The sequence below is a fragment of the Silene latifolia genome, chromosome Y, assembly GCF_048544455.1.
Source record: "Silene latifolia isolate original U9 population chromosome Y, ASM4854445v1, whole genome shotgun sequence".
In the NCBI taxonomy this organism is placed as follows: Eukaryota; Viridiplantae; Streptophyta; class Magnoliopsida; order Caryophyllales; family Caryophyllaceae; genus Silene; species Silene latifolia.
In genome coordinates, this window is record NC_133538.1 from 149,524,168 (window position 1) to 149,548,513 (window position 24,346).

At 37.9% G+C, this 24,346-nt stretch overlaps 1 non-coding gene across 1 annotated transcript; it reads right to left on the minus strand.

Annotated features, from left to right (window-relative positions):
• Positions 1-12,436: 12,436 nt before the first annotated feature.
• Positions 12,437-12,543, minus strand: LOC141637122 (small nucleolar RNA R71). The gene has a single exon (XR_012541684.1). It is a non-coding gene; the product is annotated as a small nucleolar RNA R71 (small nucleolar RNA).
• Positions 12,544-24,346: the final 11,803 nt, after the last annotated feature.

Here is a 24,346-nt window from a genome sequence, read left to right on the forward strand (position 1 = left end):
CCCGGCTCGGGCATGGTTCCCCACAATCCATGGTGCAAGTCAGATTCTCAGGGACCACTTTCATGCACTGTAAGGGCTCAGTTGAATGAAATAGGAAAGGGTGCTGATCCAGGTTACTCCGGGGGACATAAATTTCCCGACCATCCGCAGAACAATTTGGTTCGAAGGGCTGCCGCATCGGTCGTTCCAAACTCCTCACCCGGAACCCCTTAATCGCCTCGGCTAGCTCTCGCAAAGAGATATAAACGTACACTGAAATTCCGGCAACTTAAACTCGGAGGAGGGTGCTTCAACAACCACCTTATCTACTCCCTCTACAACATGCATGGGCTTGTCATCATTCTGAAATGAACCAGGACAAGCGGGTTGTGCAGTAGGGCGTTCACCTTGCTCGTTGACCATGCCACTACCACTATTTAACCCTTCTTGAGATGCATCTTCACGGTCCGTGGTCGAAACAACGCCAGGCTCAACATCTAGTACTTTCGTACCACTAAATTGGGGTCGGTCAACGGGTTGTTCCACTCCCGGTGCACCGCTAACAGTAGGGGCCCTGATCTTGAGGCGGCTCCATGTTCATGCCCTGCACAGGCTCGTCCTGGTCTGTCAGTGCACCGCTAAAATCCACATCCTCGCCAGGCACTAGTCCAACCACCAGTGATTTGGGCCCACGGCAGGACCCCTGATCTTGAGGTGGCTCCATATCAATGCCCTGCACAGCCTCGTCCTGTTCTCTCGGTGCACCACCCCGTGCCACTTCACATTGTCACCCATTGTCGACAACTTATTCAGTGCGTTATCAATATCAGCTGTCGCTATAAATTTCAACTGAAATGAAGATGAACCATCTTCAATTGACGGGACTACCACATCCGAATCCACCTTGTTCGCTACTTTTGAATTAGACACTTCCCCGTCACCAGTAACATGCCCCTGTTCTTGAGCCAGCTCCATATCCATACCCTGCACAAACTTATCCTCACCTCTCTGTACGCAGCCCTCTGCCGCTTCACCACCACCATCACCAATATCTGTCAAACCTTGCAGCGCGTTCTCAATATCGCAATAAATAAATGTTAGTTGAACTGAAGATGAACCATCTTCAGTTGACTGACCTACCACATCCGCATCCACCTTATTCGTTGCTTCTGGCTTACCCTTCTCAACAACATGTTCAGCTTTCTCATGGGCACCACTAGTGTCAGGCACTTCCCCTCCCAAACTTTCCTGCTCCTCGTTCAATGAGGGCTTTGTGTAAGCTTCTTCAACTTCATCCGGGCTATAAATTCTCTCTGGAATCTGCCGATCCGTTAATTGAGTCAAGTCATCGGTTAAATCTAGCCCGCATTCCTCTTCTTCTCGTCGACAGGCTTCATTAAGTTCAGCGGTGTTGTAGAAATCAGCGATCTCCATTACCTGTGAAATCGCCGCATCACCTGCTTTATCACCCAAATCAGAATCTTCTGCAAGTGATACAGGCTCTACAGTAGGCGTAAACTCGAACTTAGGAACCTTGGTCTTTTTTTTCTTGCTTGCCTTTGTTTTTTTCTTGGCCACCTTCCCAACATCTGAAAATGAGGGAGCGTTATCATTATATTTCTTCATTTGGGAAGCTAAATTTCTAACTTCTTCAACATATTCCTTCACCTTTGCACCTTCAAAAAAAGCTTACGTCGCTTGTGACGGAACAAGACCAGTTGAAGAAGTAGCACCTGTTGTTAAATTCTTAAGCATTGCAATTTGCATCCGCATACCAGGAATAGAAGGCCACGGCGTTCCTTTGAATCTTCAAGCATGCTCGTGTACACCCTACGAGTTGGTAACAAAAAAAGATTTAAGAGTCTAGATACACAAAATATATACTCAATATATATATATATATATATATATATATATATATATATATATATATATATATATATATATATATATATATATATATATATATATATATATACTAAAAAAATATGCCATTAATTAAACATTGATAACATAAAACTTACATCTACTGACCCTAGCTTTCAACTCACCGTCATCTTCAACACCGGGGAGTTCAATCAATAAACTTCTTATCGGGTGTTGTACCCGACGTTGAAATCAGAAGAGGCGTAGGGCTTGCCAATGGCGCCTTGGGCGCGCCGGCTATGGCCAACATCTTATTACAGTGTCCTTCTCATCGGGGTCTTGTTTTGACATCGAGGGTACTTCACCTTCGACAAAGTTAGTCGACCCAATGGACCCACGTCCAGCTCATCCTTTAACCTCTTCGATAGAGTTTTGAGATCAATCAATTTGAATAAGTGGAACGCGTCTCCGGGCAACTCATACCACGGTAATCATACCGCTGAAAATAAGTAATCGTAAGGAAAGGGATACAACCAAGCGGATGATGTGATCGCACGCTGCGAGCCTCGTTGCAAAGATTAGCTAAACATTCTAATACATACGAGCACCGGTCATACTCCGGTATGGCACTCACATCTTCAACCACTTTCAAAAGTTTGATTTCAATGCCGTTGTTCAATGTCGGCGCAAGGAATGATGAAATGCTAAGCAAAGACAAACAAAGGCAAAATTCATCCCCTCCATCTTTGAATTGCTCTGACTCAATATAATTGAAGACGTCTCCTAAAGGAATAGAATCAGAATTTGATTTCACTTTGAACTTTTGTGCCACAGTTGTTTTATGCGCACATATTTTTCATCTTTAGCACCAGGCATATGTCCAGTAGGTACTATTTCCATCTCTCTCTCACCAATAGGTAACATGAAACAGTCATAGACATCATACTTAGTAACCATAAACTCCTTCAACTCCGACGCCCTGAAAACATAAGAACCATCGCTGAAAGCCTCGAGAAATTCAAGAACATGTGAAAGCGGGAAAGTTCTGAGTTTAAGATAAAGCAGCCCCCCAAATCCAACCTCTGTACAGCGGCTCGTTGAGCAATGTTAAGCTTACTAATAAGCTTGTGAAGCCTGTTGGGGCGACACTTAACGGAAACAGTAGGGGTAACTTGTGGTTGTTCTTCGCTTTCAGGTAGTTCTCCATCAGATACCATCTGAATCAGGAAAAAAAAGTACATAAGAAATGCACAATATTAGTCAACATATAACAGCCTACACATTTACATTTACACTTACTCTATCCTCACATTTACACTTCCAGTATCATCACATTTACACATCCAATTTAGTCAGATTTACACTTTATTTGTTCACATTTACACTTCTCCTATCCTCACATTTACACTTCCAGTATCTTCACATTTACACTTCCAATTTAGTCAGATTTACCCTTTATTTGTTCACATTTACAATTCTCCTACCCTCACATTTACACTTCCAGTATCTTCACATTTACACTTCCACTTTAGTCAGATTTACCCTTTATTTGTTCACATTTACAATTCTCCTACCCTCACATTTACACTTCCATTATCTTCACATTTACACTTCCAATTTAGTCAGATTTACAGTTTAAGTGTTCACATTTACACTTACTCTATCCTCACATTTACACTTCCAGTATCTTCACATTTACACTTCCGATTTAGTCAGATTTACACTTTAAGTGTTCACATTTACACTTACTCTATCCTCACATTTACACTTCCAGTATCTTCACATTTACACTTCCAATTTAGTCAGATTTACACTTACTCTATCCTCACATTTACACTTTCAATATCTTCACATTTACACTTCAAATTTAGTCAGATTTATACTTTATTTGTTCACATTTACACTTCTCCTATATTCACATTTACACTTTCTATTTGTTCACATTTACACTTTTTTTTTGGTTCACATTTACAATTGGGCTGTCCTCACATTCACAGTCCCAATTACATCACATTTAGAATCCCCAAAAACAGGCTCGATTGAAACTCTAACAAATACATTCTCACTACCCATTAGTTCATATTTACACTATCAATTTAATTAGCAATTCAAAGACTATAATATTTACACTACCCACTTAGAATTAAATTCAAACATGCTAATGAATCAAAATGTTTATGGATAAGCAAATATAATAAAAATCACATAAATTTAAACATGCAATAAAATCATAAACTCATAAATAAGAAAATACAAAAATGAAATAAGCCCAATATAACAATTACGACTCAAGGATAATTTGCAAATTTAAAAAATTACAACAAAGAAAAGAATAAAGGATGTTCAATGGATTACCTTCAAAGTGAGGTAAAGAAACAAAGATAGGAACTACGGGCGTTTGAATGGGATAAAATATAGAGAAGAAAATGGATTTGTTGTATTTGGTAAGGAAGAGGATATGTAGAAAAGAAAATGGAAGAAATGTGAGATGAAAGACAGGAATTAGTAAGGACGGTTTCTTGAAATTAATAGAGGAGTTGTATGTGATAGTGGAGGGAAGTTGAATAACGTGCGTATGACTGATGGAGGAACAAACATGCAGAATTTGAACAGTGAGTCTATCACCCTAAGGAGAGAGGTAAATAGTCTACATATTATTATAATGTTATAAGTTGCTTTGTGTGTAATCTTAGCCATTCATCCTCACAATCTAAGGGCTCTAAATGAGATTTATGGACTTAATGACTTAAGGTGGTCTCACTTGATCCTTCTTCTATATATATATATATATATATATATATATATATATATATATATATATATATATATATATATATATATATATATATATATATACGATTGGGATCTGGTGAGAACTCCTAAATATTTGAGGATTGAGGATTAGTGAAAACAATATCACACGTTCTTCAACACAATATCACGAAAAATCGACTTTTGCCAAAATAAATTTTTTTCACACAAAAAAGAAAAATATTATTATTATTTTTTTTTGTACAGTGTTTTTTTATGTGATATTTTATCGGATAACCTGTGATATTATATTGAAGAACCTCGATATTGTGACGAAATCCTCAATCCTCAAACGGATAGTGTATCTTCACATAATATATATATATATATATATATATATATATATATATATATATATATATATATATATATATAATATGAGAGAAGAGAGAGAGACAGAGAGTTAGATTCAAATGAGTCTACTAATTTGGTTGAGTCCCTAAGTCCTACTTTCTACCATTAGATTTTACAAGATGAATGGTTGAGATTAAAACAAAAAAATCACTCACCAACATGTAATTAATGCTTTGTCTCTCATAATTTCAATTCCCAGTTTTTCTAATCAATTACTTTCTCTTTCTTATCAACTAATTTATTAAATTAATATGCTACTCCCTCCTATTCTATATGATCTTCCACATTAGTTCTGGAGCAATATTTAATGGAGTGGTAATATGTAGAGGAAAATGAAAGTAGGAGAGAGAATGTGGGGTTAGATGTTATATTAACCACAAATGATAAAGAAATAAGGAAAGTGGAAGATCTTTGTGTATTTTTCGATTTAGAAAATGTGGAAGATCTTAGTGAATAGGAGGGAGTATTATTTATATTTCAAATATCAAAATATAGGATTTAAAAAACGAAATTTTATACCCGCGTAAAATAAAAGCGGATTCGTAAAAGATTCCGTAAATCTTCATTCGGACTCCAATTAAGGAGAAACAAAATTCTAAATTTTTTATTTTTTCGAGCTCGACACAGTGGTAATATTTTCGTATACCATTGAGTTTATGAAATTTTGAGTACTGCTAATTACTCGGAAGTTATACCGTATTTGCTTGAAATTATCTCATTTGCTTGAAGTTACACCATACTCGCTTAAAGTTACACTATTTCTACTTGAACCTAATTAATTAATTTACTCATATAATTAATTGGAGCCTTACGAAAAGTAGGCTTTTAAAAAATCATATAATTGTCCCACCTCAATGTGTTTTGTGCAATCATTCAATTGAAGATAGAGATCATTTCTTTTTCAAGTGTTCCTTGATTGTATCGGTCATCCAAGACATGAATATCATTAGTTTTAACAATTTTTTGGCAATATACGATAATATTGCAAGTCAGAGCTTTATAGAGAAACTTAATCATCTTAAAATTTTAATTCCAAAAGCCGATTTCATTAATATTGTATTTATTTGGTGGAATGCATGGTTCCATAGAAATGATATTATTTTTAATGATGTTCATTTTAATATTAGCAAAATTATCTTTTTATGTAATAATAGCATCAAGATTTGGAATGAGACTAGACATAATGATCTTAATAATCCTAATAAAGACGTGTCAGTTAGAAATACTACTAGTAAGGAAGAAATTTGGTGGGAGAAACCTAAAAATGGGTTTCTAAAGCTAAATTTTGTCGGATCAAAAATAAATGATAATAAAGCTGCTCTAGGATATTCTATAAGAGATCATAATGGTAAAGTCGTTTTGCTAGGAGCAAAAAAGTGCGGATCTAATAGTATTCTTGTTGCTGAAACTCTCGCTTTAAAAGAAGGCATTTTAGCAGCTAAATACTTAGGAATCTCAAAGTTAATTGTAGAAGGTGATAATTTATGTGTTATCAACTCAATTCGTAGTACTTGGCAAATTCTTTGGGAAATTTCTAGTATTATCAAGGATGTAAAATTAGATCTTCAGTTCTTTGATGAAATGATAATTAAACATTGCTTTTGTGAAGTCAACAAAGTTGTCGACTTTATGGCTTCTATTGGACATTCATGTCTAACTCTTTCGAGGTGGTTTGAAAGCCGGTGGCTTCAACTTACCTCTATCATTCGAAATGATGAGATAGGTTGGTCCTACCTTAGAGGATCAATCTAGTTTTATTACCTAATCAAAAATATATATATATATATATATATATATATATATATATATATATAATTAATTGGAGACCGAATGAAGAGGCGAGGGTGGTGGGACAGACTAAAGTTACACACTTGCTGTATTAAAGTTACACATGCCACCTATTAAAGTTATACCTTCAACAATTCAAATTAGATAGACATGTGATAAAGTTACACAAATTTAAATTTTATATTTACCAAATGACCTTAAATAACTACAGTTACACCCGTCAAGGATAAAAGTTACACTCATAAAACATTAAAGTTGCACTCGTAAATCAATAAAATTACATAAACTTGTGCTAAAGTTACAAAAATTCAAATTAATATATTCAAAATTTTATATACAAAATCTTAAAAGATTAAAGTTACACTCTTAAAAGAATAAAGTTAAAAGAATAAAGTTACACTCATAAGTCACTAAATTTACACTCATAAAGCAATAAAGTTACACCCTTACATTTGAAGTTAAACCCTTACAAAACTGAAGTTACACGATGTACAACTGAAGTTACACACTATATACTTGAAATTACACCCTTACACACACTATACAATTGAAGTTACATCTTTTAAAACTTGAAGTTACACCCTTACACACTTAAAGTTACACCTTTTATATTCTTTGTAAGGGGTATTTTAATCAAAGGTAAACAAATAACTGAAACGGGCGAAGTATAAGAATAAGTAATAAATAATTATTTACAGAACTTTTATTTGGAAGGTGTTCATCCACCAAATGTAAGTGTTAAAGATAAGATAGTTCAACATCTTTCCAGTTGACGACATGTTTTTCAATTAATTCAAGCATTATCATTCTATTCACGATGTTATGCATGTTTGGATCCTGAAAGTTTATTGTCTTTTCTTTCTAGTTCTTCGGATAATAAAATAAAACAATTATTAGCTAATTGTGATGTTTGTATACGAGCTAAGCAAACTCGTAGTACTTTTTCTTCTAACTCTAATGTTGCTAGTAGTTCTTTTGATTTAATACATTGCGATTTATGGGGACCATATTCTACTCCATCTTTGTCTGGTGCGCATTACTTTTTTACTATAGTTGACGACCATTCTCGTGCTATTTGGGCATATTTGATCAATGATAAAAGTGGAGTGCCTAGTTGTATGAAAAATTTGTAACACCCCCATACTCCAAGTGTCTTACCAGGACCAATTAAGGCATGAGAATGCTACTATCTCAGTTACCCAAGGCAATGTATATCAAACAGACAATAAAGAAACGTACTTTAGTAAATGAATTTAAAGTGATACAAGTCCAAAACCAAAACTGATAAAGTGAATACAACTTTTTCTCCAAAAATACTAATCCAAACAATGTAAACGAATGTTCATGACAAAGAGGAAGACTTCTAGACATCTCGTGGCGACTCAACCCAGTTATCCCATGCGCATCAACTCATACTTGCTCAATAATTGCTCACCATCCCCGAATAGATCACCACAGTTTTCAAAACATTTAAACCGGGGTCAATTACTGTTTACAAAAAACAATACAACAATACAACAAAACAATCTAATCCAATCAACCAATCTCCATCATAACTCCACACACCTGACTACACACTAAAGTGTGTAGTCCTGCCAGAATACTCATCCCAACAAGTATTCCACACCACCAGTGGGGGACCGTAGCAGTTCTCACCTAAGCCCCGCTCATCTCATCCAAGCGATAGCCCAAGTTCCTAAATGTGCACATCCCCTCTGTGGCGGGTTCCACAGAGGGCGAACGAAAGGCGTGAAGCCACTCTCGCAATTGACTCCACTCAACCGAGGACGCACCTCGCAAACCACAGACAATTATACGACCAACCACATTATACCACAACAATTACCAATTACCAAATCCGATATGATATAAATCAACAACAATGATCAACCACCAATAATACAATGTAAACAATAACCGAGTAGGGAAACCCTACCTGGAATAGTAACCACAAGACCGTCACAGCAGCTAATCAGAAATGTTCCTCTACGAAACCTCCTCCTATAACACATATTCATATAATTATCACCTAATCAATACAATACACCCAAAACCCCCAAATATACCCAATTAGGGTTTGAAACAAACTCAACGAAATATTATAAAAAAATATACAAGAAGCTTACCCTTGACACGACGATCTCAACGGCGTAAAGAACAAGACAATCCAACGATCCTAGCCCTTGGGATTTGCTAATAACGCGATGAGAGAGAACTACGTAACTTCGTTTTCTTTTGAAAGGTTTTAGAAAGGTAAAAAAGTGATTAAGGAAGATAACGAAACCCTTTTATACTAATCACGCGTTATTAACAAAATCCGGCTAAAATAACCCGTAAGACTCACTTACTCGATCGAATGACCCATACTCAATCGAGTGCCCAACATACTCGATCGAGTACCCATCAGGTAGCCTACTGTTCCGTATAAAAACATACTTACTCGACAGAGTAAGCCCCACTCGATAGAGTACCCATAGATATAGAAAACCATAATATTACAACAATTCCGGTAATGATGATATTCGTAAATCAACTCGGCCTCGTGTTTGGCCGCATCATCTCAATGATTATATTTGTCACACAACCCGTACTACACAACTCGTTCAGTTCTCTTCCACTTCCGCAGCTTCCTCGGGTACGCGGTTCCCTATCGCTAATTTTGTTCAATATAATAATTTTTCTCCTGACCATCGTAAATTCCTTGCGTCGTTAACTTCTAATGTTGAACCTCGGTCCTATAAGGAAGTCGTGGTCCATGAGCGATGGTGAATAGCTATGCAACAAGAAATTCAAGCTCTTGAACGAAACCATACTTGGGACATTGTTGATCTGCCACCTGGAACAAAGCCCATTGGTTGCCAATGGGTGTTTAAAACTAAATACAATTCTGATGGTAGCATTGAGCGAGATAAGGCTCGTTTAGTTGTCCTTGGTAATCATCAGCAAGAGGGTGTTGATTTTACATACACATTTGCACCCGTTGCTAAAATGGTTAGAGTTCGCATATTTTTATTTGTTGCCGTCGGAAAGGATTGGGAGATTCGTTAGCTTGATGTGAATAATGCTTTTCTTCATGGCAATCTTCGTGAAGATGTATATATGCGCTTACCTCCAGGTTTTCTTATTTCGTCTTCTGGTAAAGTGTGTAAGCTACGTAAATCTTTGTATGGTTGATGTGACCATAATTGGCGCATATTTAGCCCCCGAATTAGCCTTGTTTCCATGCTTTTTAGTGCTTATTTGGGTCATTTCTTATCTTTAGTTCTTTGTTTCGCATATTCTTTGAGATTTTGATCCCTTGGTAGGAAAGGAGTAAGAATCTTGCATTTTCATGGCAAAACGAGACTAAATTGATCGAATTCAATGACCAAGCATCAAGGAGAGACAAGATTAGAAGGCCTTTGTACATATCATAGTAGAAGAGCAATGTTGAGAAAAGATCCTTGAGTCCCCAAGGAAATCCCCAAGGAATTTATGAAGAAAAGGAAAGAAGAAGAGAAGAATTGTTGCTGACTGACAATCCGAGCGGATTGTCACCAATCCGTCCGTCCAGCCCCAGCACAATCCGAGCGTCTTTGCCACAATCCGCTCGGATTTCACCTCCACAATCCGCCCGGATTCCCATGAATCCGCTCGGATTCCAAAGCCAGAATCCGCCCGTCCCGACCCTATTCCGCCCGGATTCTGCTCCAGCACGGATTGCCTTCTCCAAGCTACGAAAAGAGAAGCCCTTCTCTCAGAAATTACCGGCTCCTCCTTGCTCAACTTAAAAAGTGTAATTACTAGTTTAGCCCTTAGTTAACCCTAATGCATCCTCCCTAATTTTCACTATAAATACCCCATTAGTCTAATTAGAGGAGCATGTTCTTCTTATCAATAATTAGTGTAGTTAATATCAATCAAATCTCTCTTTAATATTGTAATCAAGTATTAATCAAGTTTTAATCCAAGTTTTAGTTCTTTAATCTCTCTCTTGTTCATCATTTATTTTGGGTAATTAAAGATTATTTTGGGTTATTGTTGGGAGATTGACAACCTCTCAATCAAGCATTCAAGTACTTCTTTTATCTTTGCTTTATTATTGGAATTATTAGTAGGTATAATCTCTTAATCCTGTTTTAATTATTGTTAATTACTTTCATTTATTCATCATGTTTCATATTGTTGGTATGATTGACAACCTTGCTAGCATGATCAACATGATAATGAGTGAGTAGTCTCTTAGCTAGGGTTAATGGGTGATTAGGGGAAACCAACATAGGGAATGATTCATGCTTAAATTAATATGCTTTCATGTTTTATTTGCTTGCTTGTTTTGATCTCAACTCATGCACATGTTATATTTGATGAAATGTTAAGCCTATGAAACCCTTGCATTTACTATCATTTTCTATCTTTTCAATGAGACTTGTAAGACATAACCCAACTCGAGTCTCATTAGACCATGCATGTTGTTGAGTAGGGAAGATTAAGTCGACTTGTAGGTGTTGTACAATCTAATCGATTCGGCTCCGGGACCTAAACTTTCCTAGGATTGTAAGATATAACCCAACTCAATCCATCACAACAATAATTGCTTGCTTATAATTTGAGAACATGTTTGTATGATCATATCCCGTGATTCCCCTATGATCCCATGATACCCTAGTGCCTTTAATCAATTGTTTACACCCCTTTAATTCATCTTGCTTGTTTATTTTCATTGCTATTTTAGTTTAGTAACCTTCTACATCAACCCAATTTGTGACACCCCTTAGACACCACTAGTTACAATAGAAATCTCATTTCCACTCCCGTCCCTTGGGATCCGACCTGTACTTGCCTCTTTACTAATTGTAGAGTTGTTTGTGGAGTTATAAATTGTGTTTTGATTCGACCGTGACCAACGACCACATCTTAATTTGTGAACACTTAGCGGGATCGCATCAAAAATGGCGCCGTTGCCGGGGACGGTGTTTGTTTGATTTAGATTTCTTTTTATTGTCATTAGTTGTGTCTTTCTTCGCCTTGAGGAAGTAAAACTCCTCAAGGTTTGTTCTAATTGTTTTCGAGTTGTTTGATATTTTGCATGTCTAGAAGGTTACAAGGTGATTTGTTACCTTTTGACCATGAAATCGAAAGAACCTTGACGAACAATAGGAGAGTTGTTAGGAGGAATTTACGAGGTATTAGTGAAGTTGTCCAACCCACTAGTGAGTTTGTCAATCCTTTTGCAATAGAAGGAGAAGAAAACCCATTACACAATACCCCACAAAATCCCCCTACAATGCCAAAATTCTCGTCACACTCCGTACCCACCGAGGAGAATCTACCAAATGGTACTCCTACACCGCAACATCTCACCGGAAATTTTATTGCCAAGTCCGCCTTCATCCAACTAGTTGAGAGGAGCCAATTCGGGGGGATGCCTAGTGAGGACCCTCATTCCCATATGGAAACCTTTTGCGACTATTGTGATGCTATCTCTCAAACGGGCGTGACTAAGGACCAAATTAGATGGGTCTTATTTCCTTTTTAATTAATCGGCACCGCGAAGCAATGGTTAAAGGGCCTTGATAAGGCCACCCTTGGAATAGATTCTTGGAAGAAGTTGGCTCTAGCTTTCTACAAAAAATTCTACCCACCGGAAAAGACTAACATGCTAAGAGCTCAAATTACGGGTTTTAAGCAAAGGGATGAAGAGTCTTTGTATGAAGCTTGGGAGCGGTTCAAGGGAATTTGTCGCTCATGTCCTCACCATGGACTTAGCGAATGGTTTTTGGTGCAACAATTTTGGAATGGTTTATATGAAGATTCTAGGAACATTATCAATATGGGATCAAATGGAATGTTCACCGAAGTTGATGACAATCAAACATGGAACAAGATTGAGGAAATGGCGGTCCATAACTCACAATATAGCAGACCTCGCAAGGCTACTAGAGGAGGAAAGCATGAAGTGGACTCCGTTACTCAATTGGGTGCTCAACTTAGTGCTCACATTGACACAATCAACTTGAAGTTTGAACAAGCTATGGCTAGACTTGAGGAAAATTCAAAATCATCAAAGCATCATGTTAATGCCATGACGGCGTCCTCATCAATCCCAAGTGGGATATGTGAGAATTGTGGAACTTTGGGACATGACCAAGGTGAATGTAGAGGAACAAATGAACAAGTGAATGCTTTCCAAGCATACAAGAGTGGTACCCCTTATTCCAACTTTTACAATGAAAACATCAAATTCCATCCAAATCTCTCATACAAAAGCCAAAATGTTCAAAACCCTCAAACAACATACACTCCACCACCCATGAGAAACCAAAATCAAAGACCCTTTTACAATCAAAACCAAGGTTACCAAAATCAAAACCCATACAATCACCAAAATGACCAAGGCTTTGATGTCCAAAACGCGGTCCTCCAAATGCAAAAGAATCAACAAGAATTTTTCACTCAAATGCAAAAAGATAGCCAAGCAAAGGAAACCACCATCAACAACATTCTAGCTCACACCAAGATGTTGGAAACACAATTGACTCAACTAGCATCTTCGAGCTCACAAAGACAAAAGGTGCAATTACCACCTTAAAGTAATCCCCCTAGACATGAAACGGTTAGTGCCATTCACTTGAGAAGTGGCACAGGGTATGAAGCACCGAAGAAGCAAGTTGAGGATGAAGTTGTGGAAGCTAGTGAAAAGGAAGAAATTGTGCAAAACTCCAAAGATGGAGAATCATCAAAAGAAGAAAGTTCAAAGAAAAATGAAGACAAGGCCAAGGAGAAGGAGCCCATTGTGATTAGACTTCCTTTTCCAAGTCGTCAAGCCAAGCCCAAATTTGATGATCAACTTGGAAAGTTCATGGAAATTGTGAAGAATTTAGAAGTCTCAATTCCTTTCACGGAATTAATCAATCACGTTTCGGCCTATGCGAAATACTTGAAAGATATCCTCACAAAGAAGAAGTCGATCCGGAAGCTTGAGACTATCGCCTTCACTAAGGTGAGTAGTTCAATACTTCAAGGTAGTTCACCTCCAAAGTTAAAGGATCCGGGAAGCTTCTCAATACCGTGTACCATTGGCGACACAACGATCAACAAAGCCTTATGTGATCTAGGGGCTAGTGTGAGTGTCATGCCGTACTCGGTAAGTAAAAGGTTGGGGATGGGAGAGCTTAAATGCACCAACATCACACTCCAAATGGCCGATAGATCGACGAAGACACCGTTAGGGATATGGGAAGATGTCCCCGTGCGAATTGGGAAGTTTTTCATCCCGGTGGACTTTGTCATTGTTGATATGGAGGAGGATTCCAACATTCCAATCATCCTAGGAAGACCTTTCCTACACATCGTCGGTGCGGTAATTGATGTGAAACATGGTGAGCTCACTCTAGAAGTGGGAGATGAAAGCATAACTTTTAATCTCGACAAGACTATGAGAGCTCCTCGTTTGCATGAGCCATGTTTCATGATTGATCATTATAGCCGAAAGGATGAAAGGAAGAAATCGGAACTCCAATGGAAGATGAAAATTGAAGATGCTCCATTCAAAGAGCAAGTGAATTGTGACAAGGAGAGCTTGCAAAGCTCATCAAAATCAACCAAGGAAGAAGAGGATGGCCTCATTGGCCAAGAGAAGAAATTGGGAGAGTTGTCTCCATCTAAGCAAGAGATTTTCAATGATCAACTCAATGAAGTTTGTGGTCTTTGGGACGACGAATTTGAAGGGATTTTTAATCCCTACATTGGACATGCCATCGATCATGATCAACAACAAGGGCCAAAGTCTATTGAGAACCTCTACCATGATAATGAACAAGCTTTTGATTACTTCTTCAAGGTGTTGAGCAACATCAACAATACCTTGGACATGCCCCCTTGACATCTCATCAAGAATGAGAGTTTGGTGGAGTCCTCCCTAAACCACCACTTGTAAATATTTCTAACTCCCTAACTTACTTTTCAATTCTTGTATTGCATTGTTGTCATTTTTGGATTTTTATTTACTTTGATCAAAATAATTGTCATGCTTGAGAGAAAGTGAGGGAGGGACTAACGATTTCAATTGATGTGTAGTGCTTTTAACTTAGTGTGGGGATGGCAATTGCCTAGGCTATCCATGCCTTAGTAGTGCCCCCACAATGAAGAACACAAGACTTGAAGAAAGAATGATAAGGGAAATGCGCTGTGCACGGGTGGAACTGAATCCGTGTACACAGGGCCAGAATCCGAGCGGATTCCCAAGAATCCGCCCGTCTTATAGAATCCGAGCGTATTGCAGAAAAGACGCCCGTCTTGAACTGAGCTAAATTTTGAAAAATTCTTGACTGTGACTGAATCCGGGCGTCCTGTGAAGAATCCGCCCGTCTTGTGGAATCCGTCCGTCTTGTGAGAAAAACGTCCGTCTTTGCAGCTGAGGAAAACAAGCAAATTTTTCTGGACTGAAATCCGTCCGTCTTTGAGCAAATTCGCCCGTCCCGTGTTCAGCAAATCCGAGCGGATTGTAAAAAATCCGCCCGTCTTTAGGCGAGTTTTGCAAAATTCAGAAAGAGCAGAATCCGCACGGATTGGACAGAATCCGCACGTATTGCCCCTGCAGATTTGAAATTTTCGGCCTCTTTAAAACCCCTCCCACCTTCATTCATTCATTCATTCATTCATAAACACTACCCACAACATCAAAACCCTCATCCTCTCCATCACAAAAACAAAAACCCTCAACAACATTCACCAAAATCAAATCAAACCATCCTTCCAACAACAAATTAATCACTCCTTCCTCAACAAAAATCAAAACCAAGAACAAAATCTTCAACCTTTGAGTGGATTTTTGTTTTCATAAAGGCAAAGCCTTTCACCTTCAAATCGATTTGGGCATACTACAAATTGAAGATTTTTCATTCTTTTCTTGGTTAATTCATCAATGGCAAGGGCTAAGGGAGCAACAAAGGCACCAAAGGCTAAAGCACTCTCACAAAGGCAAAAGGCTCTTCAAACAAAGAAAGCATTGGCTATGGTGGTAGCAACACCAAACTTGGAAGTGCAACATCAACAACAACCTTCTATGGGAGTAACAACACCTTCTACTCCGGTAATTGATCAACTTTTGCATTATCCGGAGGTAACTTTTATTTCCGATACCAATAGAAATACCTTTGTCAAGTTTGCTATGAAATCATTACAATCCACCAAATTCATATGTGAAGATACCTTACAAAAATTGGGTGTTCTTGAACAAACAAAAGCCTTTTTCAATGCCATGGGGTTAAAGAAATTGTTTGAAAAAAGGGAATTGACATACCCCTCCCTTACCTTGGAATTTTTAAGTTCTTTGAAAGTCACCAAAGTTGAGAATAGGGAGAATATCGAGTTTCGTCTAGCTAATGTTAGTAGACGCATTACCTTTCGGGAATTGGGTGAAATTTTGGGTCTTAGTGATGAACGGAGTTATTTTAAGAGTTATGGAAAGTATGACCCCGAACCTCTTTGGGAGGCAATCTCCGGGAAGAAATTTGAGGATTTTCATGCGAGTCGTGCTCTTTTGGTCCACCATCCGGGCATAAGAGTATGGCACAAGGTCGTGGGTAACACCATAATTGCTAGGAAAGATACCAACCATTTCACAAGACTTGATTTTATTCTCCTTGAATCGGCTTCGAATATCGGAAGAGTTCACACCAAGCCTTACAATTCCTTGAGGCTCTTCGTAGATAGATGGCTCAACATCGATAGTGGGAAGAAGGGCACGACCGTTATTGTCAATGGCGGCCTAGTTACACTCCTAGCCAAGCACTTTGATCCTAACTTCAATAAGGATAACAAGTACAAAGCAAAGGAGGGTGGCCATCTTGTTGATATGCATACTATGATTCACAAGTTCAAGTGGGTTGCCCATAACCCCCTTGACACTAAGTATGGATGGCTAACTAGTGAAGCTAGATCGTTCACCTTGCCTTCAAAGATTTGCCGTCTAAGCGTCCACCGGACCAATTATCTACTTCCCCTTTCCGAAGAAGCCGAGTATATCATTCAACAACAAAAGGGTGATCTTGAAATGCCCTCCTCTTCCATTGTCATACCACCTTACCCCTTTAAGTATGAAGAGTTCAAGCCGGAAGGAGTTGAAGTTGGTAAAGACTATGTGACCCTTCTCATGCAAGCAATGCACAAGCAAGCCTATGAAGATCGGAAAAATGCCTACTTGGCTCAATATCCACCCTCCTACATTTAGCTAGGCAAGGACTACTTGATCCATCTTGTCCTTTGCCTAGTTGGGCGGATAGAGAAGTCTTATTTCCGGGTGCATCTAGGGTCGTTGTGGGTGACAATGAGGTTGTTGGAAATGATGAGGAAGTTGATGATAATATTGAGGAAGAAGCAAGTGAAGGAGAAAAAGATGGTGAAGATGATGATGAGGAAGATGAGGAAGAAAGTGAAGAAGCAAATGACAAGGAAAGTGGCAATGTCACCACTTCTCATGAGGGAAGTGATGATGATAGCATGATGGAAGATTAGCAAGCCTTGGAGACTCCTACACTCTCATGGTTTGTCTATTTCTCTCTTTGTATTTTATTTCATTTTGATCATTGTTGGAGTAGTCCTAGCCCCATCAAAGGACTCACACCTCGGTACCATTGAGGTGCTCTCATTCTATTGTTCCCATTTTCAAAATCCAAAATGACAAACTAGTTTCATGCATAGCATAGTGTGTGCATGAACTATACCCATCCTTGGACATTAGCAATAGTGTCTCACTCGGTTTGGGGAAGTTAATGCATACGCAACGGGAGGTAATCTAAATTATCCTCTCCGTCATAACAAAAACCATGCATCATGTAGTGTAGCTTAGTATAGATTGCATTTAGTATAGAAATCATGCATCATCATTGCATAATTTCCATCATTTTGGCCATTGAGGACAATGCCCATATTAGTGTGGGGATGGGAATTCTAACATTTAACTCATATTCAAAAATCCAAAAAAATTGAAAAATTTCAAAAATCATAAAAATTTGAAAATTGAAAACCCAAAAACATGTTTATTTCCTTTTGTAATCTTGTATATATTATCTTGTATATATTGTATTTGTTCTATCCTTGTTCACATTGATTGACTACGCCACATCCGAGACATGAGGATATTGAAGACCGCATGGTATGATCTTTCCAATCTCCTTTTTCCTCTTTATGTTACTGACTATGTGGCTTTATTTTGAATGATGCGGTAAAATAATGTGAACTTAGGACTTGCATTTAGTTTATATGGCATATTAGTTGGTAGAATCATTTGCATTAGGATGTTTATATGTTAGTTGCATCATGGCATGTAGTTTGCATGTTAGAAAAATTTTGTGAAACCGTCTATTTGGGAAGCTTGACAAGTGTATATAGGCCCTAGTAGATGGCTTTTGTTCTTAAGACTTTGCTTGTTAGAATACTTGTAAAACACCCTAGGATGTGTCATGCTAGTATCCTTTGACCCATGGATTAAGGCCTAGTCAAGAGTACCTTGTGGTGTGATAACTCCTTGGCTACCGTTTATTCCCAAGGTGACCCTTGAAACCATGCAACCATCATTTATCCATGTTCTACCATATTTTTGTCAACAAAAGGGAATGGGCACAAAAAGAAATCAATTTGAGTTCAATGAAATGAAAAGTGAAAGAAAGTTTGCAAAATGCATCAAATGAGAAGAGGAGCAAAAATAGAACTCCTAAGCTTCAAATACAAGGCACCCTCGTTACTAATTGGGGTGACTTTGAAAATGTTCAAAAGAAAATGCATAAAGTTGAAAAATTGTCAAGTGTTGAAAAGCCAAAAATCAAAAGAAATGGCAAAAAGAAAGTGTTCTCAAATGTTATATGCCACAAGAAATTGGGGGGAAAACAAAAACCAAAGCAAACTCCCAAAATGAAACTCAAAATTCTATTGATCCCTTTATCCATCGTATCCATTTTTGTGCATGGTAGAGAGGGGACGACCCTTCTTCTTGTCTAGGCAAGAGGGGGAATTCCGCGATCCTCCAGTGTTTCTAACACCATAGGGAGTCTACTCTTGACAAAAGCATTTAACGATTGAGGACAAAAGTACCCTAGCTTGACACAACTTGGAGGTGATTTATTGGTATCCTTCTAGGCTTAGTAGTTTGAAGAAATTGCATCTATGAAGGAGTGTGTACCCTTGAATTGCTTCCCTTGTAGATAATTTTCGCCACTTGATGAGGGAGTGGCTATTCTTTTTGTAGATGCATCCATTATGTGATTTTGTGTGCTTAATGTTTGGATGTGTTGCCATTTTGGCAAGACCCACCTTGCCTTGCAAGAAGGCATCCTACCTCATGGTTGTCTTGTTGTGAGTTGAAGGGGCGGAGTGAGACCCGCTAATTGTCTCATATCGGCTATATTATTAGGATAGGTTAGTATTGGTCCTAGTATTTGTCACCTCTTTACTCGGGACGAGCAAAGGTTCGGTTTGGGGATATTTGATGTGACCATAATTGGCGCATATTTAGCCCTCGAATTAGCCTTGTTTCCATGCTTTTTAGTGCTTATTTGGGTCATTTCTTATCTTTAGTTCTTTGTTTCGCATATTCTTTGAGATTTTGATCCCTTGGTAGGAAAGGAGTAAGAATCTTGCATTTTCATGGCAAAACAAGACTAAATTGATCGAATTCAATGACCAAGCATCAAGGAGAGACAAGATTAGAAGGCCTTTGTACATATCATAGTAGAAGACCAATGTTGAGAAAAGATCCTTGAGTCCCCAAGGAAATCCCCAAGGAATTTATGAAGAAAAGGAAAGAAGAAGAGAAGAATTGTTGCTGACTGACAATCCGAGCGGATTGTCACCAATCCGTCCGTCGGCCCTCAAAGACAATCCGAGCGTCTTTGCCACAATCCGCTCGGATTCCACCTCCACAATCCGCCCGGATTCCCATGAATCCGCTCGGATTCCAAAGCCAGAATCCGCCCGTCCCGACCCTATTCCGCCGGATTCGCTCCAAAGACGGATTGCCTTCTCCAAGCTACGAAAAGAGAAGCCCTTCTCTCAGAAATTACCGGCTCCTCCTTGCTCAACTTAAAAAGTGTAATTCCTAGTTTAGCTCTTAGTTAACCCTAATGCATCCTCCCTAATTTTCACTATAAATACCCCATTAGTCTAATTAGAGGAGCATGTTCTTCTTATCAATAATTAGTGTAGTTAATATCAATCAAATCTCTCTTTAATATTGTAATCAAGTATTAATCAAGTTTTAATCCAAGTTTTAGTTCTTTAATCTCTCTCTTGTTCATCATTTATTTTGGGTAATTGAAGATTATTTTGGGTTATTGTTGGGAGATTGACAACCTCTCAATCAAGCATTCAAGTACTTCTTTTATCTTTGCTTTATTATTGGAATCATTAGTAGGTATAATCTCTTAATCCCGTTTTAATTATTGTTAATTACTTTCATTTATTCATCATGTTTCATATTGTTGGTATGATTGACAACCTTGCTAGCATGATCAACATGATAATGAGTGAGTAGTCTCTTAGCTAGGGTTAATGGGTGATTAGGGGAAACCAACATAGGGAATGATTCATGCTTAAATTAATATGCTTTCATGTTTTATTTGCTTGCTTGTTTTGATCTCAACTCATGCACATGTTTTATTTGATGAAATGCTAAGCCTATGAATCCTTGCATTTACTATCATCTTCTATCTTTTCAATGAGACTTGTAAGACATAACCCAACTCGAGTCTCATTAGACCATGCATGTTGTTGAGTAGGGAAGATTAAGTCGACTTGTAGGTGTTGTACAATCTAATCGATTCGGCTCCGGGACCCAAACTTTCCTAGGATTGTAAGATATAACCCAACTTAATCCATCACAACAATAATTGCTTGCTTATAATTTGGGAACATGTTTGTATGATCATATCCCATGATTCCCCTATGATCCCATGATACCCTAGTGCCTTTAATCAATTGTTTACACCCCTTTAATTCATCTTGCTTGTTTATTTTCATTGCTATTTTAGTTTAGTAACCTTCTACATCAACCCAATTTGTGACACCCCTTAGACACCACTAGTTACAATAGAAATCTCATTTCAACTCCCGTCCCTTGGGATCCGACCTTTACTTGCCTCTTTACTAATTGTAGAGTTGTTTGTGGAGTTATAAATTGTGTTTTGATTCGACCGTGACCAACGACCACATCTTAATTTGTGAACACTTAGCGGGATCGCATCAATGGTTTACGCCAATCTCTGAGAAATTGGTTTGCTAAACTTACATAGGCCCTTCGTCAATATGGTTTTACGCAATCTCATGCCGATCATACTTTGTTTACGTATCTGCGTGGTGCTGCTATTTTGTGTTTACTGGTATACGTGGATGACATTCTTGTCGCTGGCAACACTCCTACTTTGTGTGCGTCTTTTAAACGATACTTGTTTCATTAGTTTCAATTGAAAGATTTGGGTCCTCTAAAGTATTTTCTCAGGATTGAATGTGCTCGTTCAGCGAATAGTCTGTTCTTGTGTCAGCGGAAGTACGCCTTGGACATTCTCCATAAGGGAGGCTTCCTTGCAGGCAAACCGGCTGACACTCCATTACCACTAAATCACTCATTAGCCTCAGACGATGGCCCGATGTATGATGACCCAGCCATATATCTTTGTATAGTTGGGCGGGTGATCTACCTTACTATAACGCGCCCCAACCTCTATTATGTTGTTCACATTCTTTCGCAGTTCATGCACGCTCCACGCAAAGCTCATTATGAAGCTGCAGTACGAGTGCTACGGTATCTTAAGGGTCATCCGGGTCAAGGTATTGTTTTTCCCACTAAAAACGATTTTCAGCTTCATGTTTATTGTGATTCCGATTACGCAAGTTGCCCGCTCTCTCGTCGGTCCGTCAGTGGTTATTTTCTCTTGCTTAGTACTTCTCCTATTTCGTGTAAAAACCAAGAAACAAACAACGGTTTCCCGTTCCTCTAATGAAGCTGAGTACCGCGCCATGGCGTTTGCTTGTGCTGAAATTAAATGGGTTCGATACATTTTGGCCGCCCTAAGTGTCCCTCCACGACAGCCTATTCGTCTTTACACTACACTAAATCTAGCAATCAATAAGGAGCGTATCACAACGGTTTAATGCATGTAATAACGACACTTAGATTACTATTTTCCAAATATTGGCTGAAACCTACTAGACCGCGATAATGAAAATAACGGTTTTCCACGAAAACCGTTGTTATTATAATGTGACAACGGCTACTTAACAAACCGTTACAAAAACGTTTAACGGTTTCCAAAACCTCGTTATAAAATCTCTCTTATCAACGGTTGTTAGACATCCGTTATCAGTTTAAGAAAACGGCATTTCAAAAACCGTTACTAAATTAGCACTAGAAACGGATTGTGGTACCCGTTGTTATGTTATAGAAACGGGTTTCTTGTAACCGTTATCATTTTCAATTATGAAAGAACGGTTTTTCAATTTAACCGTTGTCACTATTTGATTAGATTTCTCTGTTTGACCACTACATGCAAAACTTTATAAGAACTTTAATAAATATTCAATTTGACTAATCATATTCAATTTCACCAAAATAATTCGATAAATATGTCTTCGTAATGTTTTAGGTCAAAATCTAAATTATCAATCATTTACTCTTTAATTTCTCTCAAAACAAAATATGGCTGGTGTATCGGAGCTACAATCACGTTCTCGTTATGCACAGCCTTTTACTTGCATTCTCCATAATCTTCCGGTTCATTATGACGTGAATGGAAAGGGTTTAAACCCTAATTTTGGGTGGTTGACGCAAATGCTTCATGACTCTGGTTTCACCGCGGTTAAAAAAGTGTACCCTGTGTCTACAAACAAGCAAGGTTTTGTAGGCTTCACTTTTATCGATTTTGGCGAAGCCAACTGCCATTATAGTTTTCGTCAGGCAAGAAAATTAGGAGCTAGATTTGAGGGGAAAGATGCGGGAAAAGAGGACTTCTATTCCGATGCTAGACAAAAGGGCCCTTATTTATGGATTATGACCCGTGTTGATAATCTTCTGCTGAGACATTACATGAGGCATCACATTCCTGCCACCGTGCCTATGTCATAGGAGAAAGAGGCCATTCCACCTGCGCTGCCTGCTGATGATGAAGAGTCGATCTACGACTTGATCTATGCCGAAATTGGGCATGAAGACTATCCAATACTTCATCAGATTCTAATTAAGCCATTAATTATTATCTGACATTATGAGTTGTATTTTGATTATGCTGGTTATTTGAATTAAAGTTTAATTATTTATGTTATTTGTTACGTTTTTTATTACCCCATCCTCTGGAATTCAGAGACAATATCACCAGGAAAATTATTGTGTCCTCCGGGAGTATGGTACTCCTTACACTCAAAGGCAATCCACCAAATAAAATATTATAATGGCTAACTTTCTACTTATAATAATAAAAAAGAATAGAAACGGCATAATAAGATAATAAGAATTGGAACCGTTATAATAATAATAAGACAAAATGATAACGGTTCTTTGTTAAGCCGTTATCATATTACATATATCAACAACGGTTATTTTAAAGTCGTTGCCATATTACACCAATTAACTACGGTGTTTCTTAAAACCGTTATAAAAACAGATCCACTGTGATACCTTCTGTGACGCAAGGGCTAAATTTCCGTGGCTAAATTCGTGGCGCAAGGGCTAAATTTCCGTGGCTAAATCATTTTGCCACGGAAATACCTTCTGTGACGCAAGTGGCCGTGGCAGAAAGATAGCCATGGGAAAAACAAGAACGTGGCTATTATTTAATTTTTAGCCACGGATTCTCTCGTGGCTAATAACTCTCGTGGCCAAAAAAAATTCCTGTGGCGAAAAAATGATTCCCGTGGCAAACAATATATATGAAAATTAAATAAACAAAACGTAAAATAATTTTTTTTTCACAATGGATATTTTATTACATATGGAACCGTGACAATCTAGTTACTTCTTTTGCTAGTTAACTCAATTCATTTGAACATTATTTGATTTCGCCAGTCATGCATCCGTACGCAACGGAGAGGCTTCCCAGGAGGTCACCCATCCAAACACTACTCTCACCTGAGCACGCTTAACCGTAGAGTTCTTTTAATGTGCTACCAGAATTGAAAGGTAACTTTGTTGATATAATAAGCACTTTGAATCCTTTTAAGTTTATTTTTCTTCTTTCAAAATTTACCTTTAGTAATATTTAATTACAAAAATGTTACATGATTTACAAATTTTTTAGGAAAAAACATTATTTTGGCCAAAACAATCAAATTTTCGATGTTAGCCTCCCGATTAATGATTTTGACGTCATTTTTTTTTTCTGAAGTCAGCAAAACCATTTTCTCCAAAAACTAAACTTAATCTTGTTTTCCTAACATATTTTTATTTCTTTAGTTTATTGACATTCTTATTTTCATTTCTCTTGTACCTATTTTTTGCCTATATTTTTCTATGCAAATTCTATAGTATGACCGTCGTACCTGCTATATGAAAAATGCGACCATTCTTTTTGTAAAATAATGA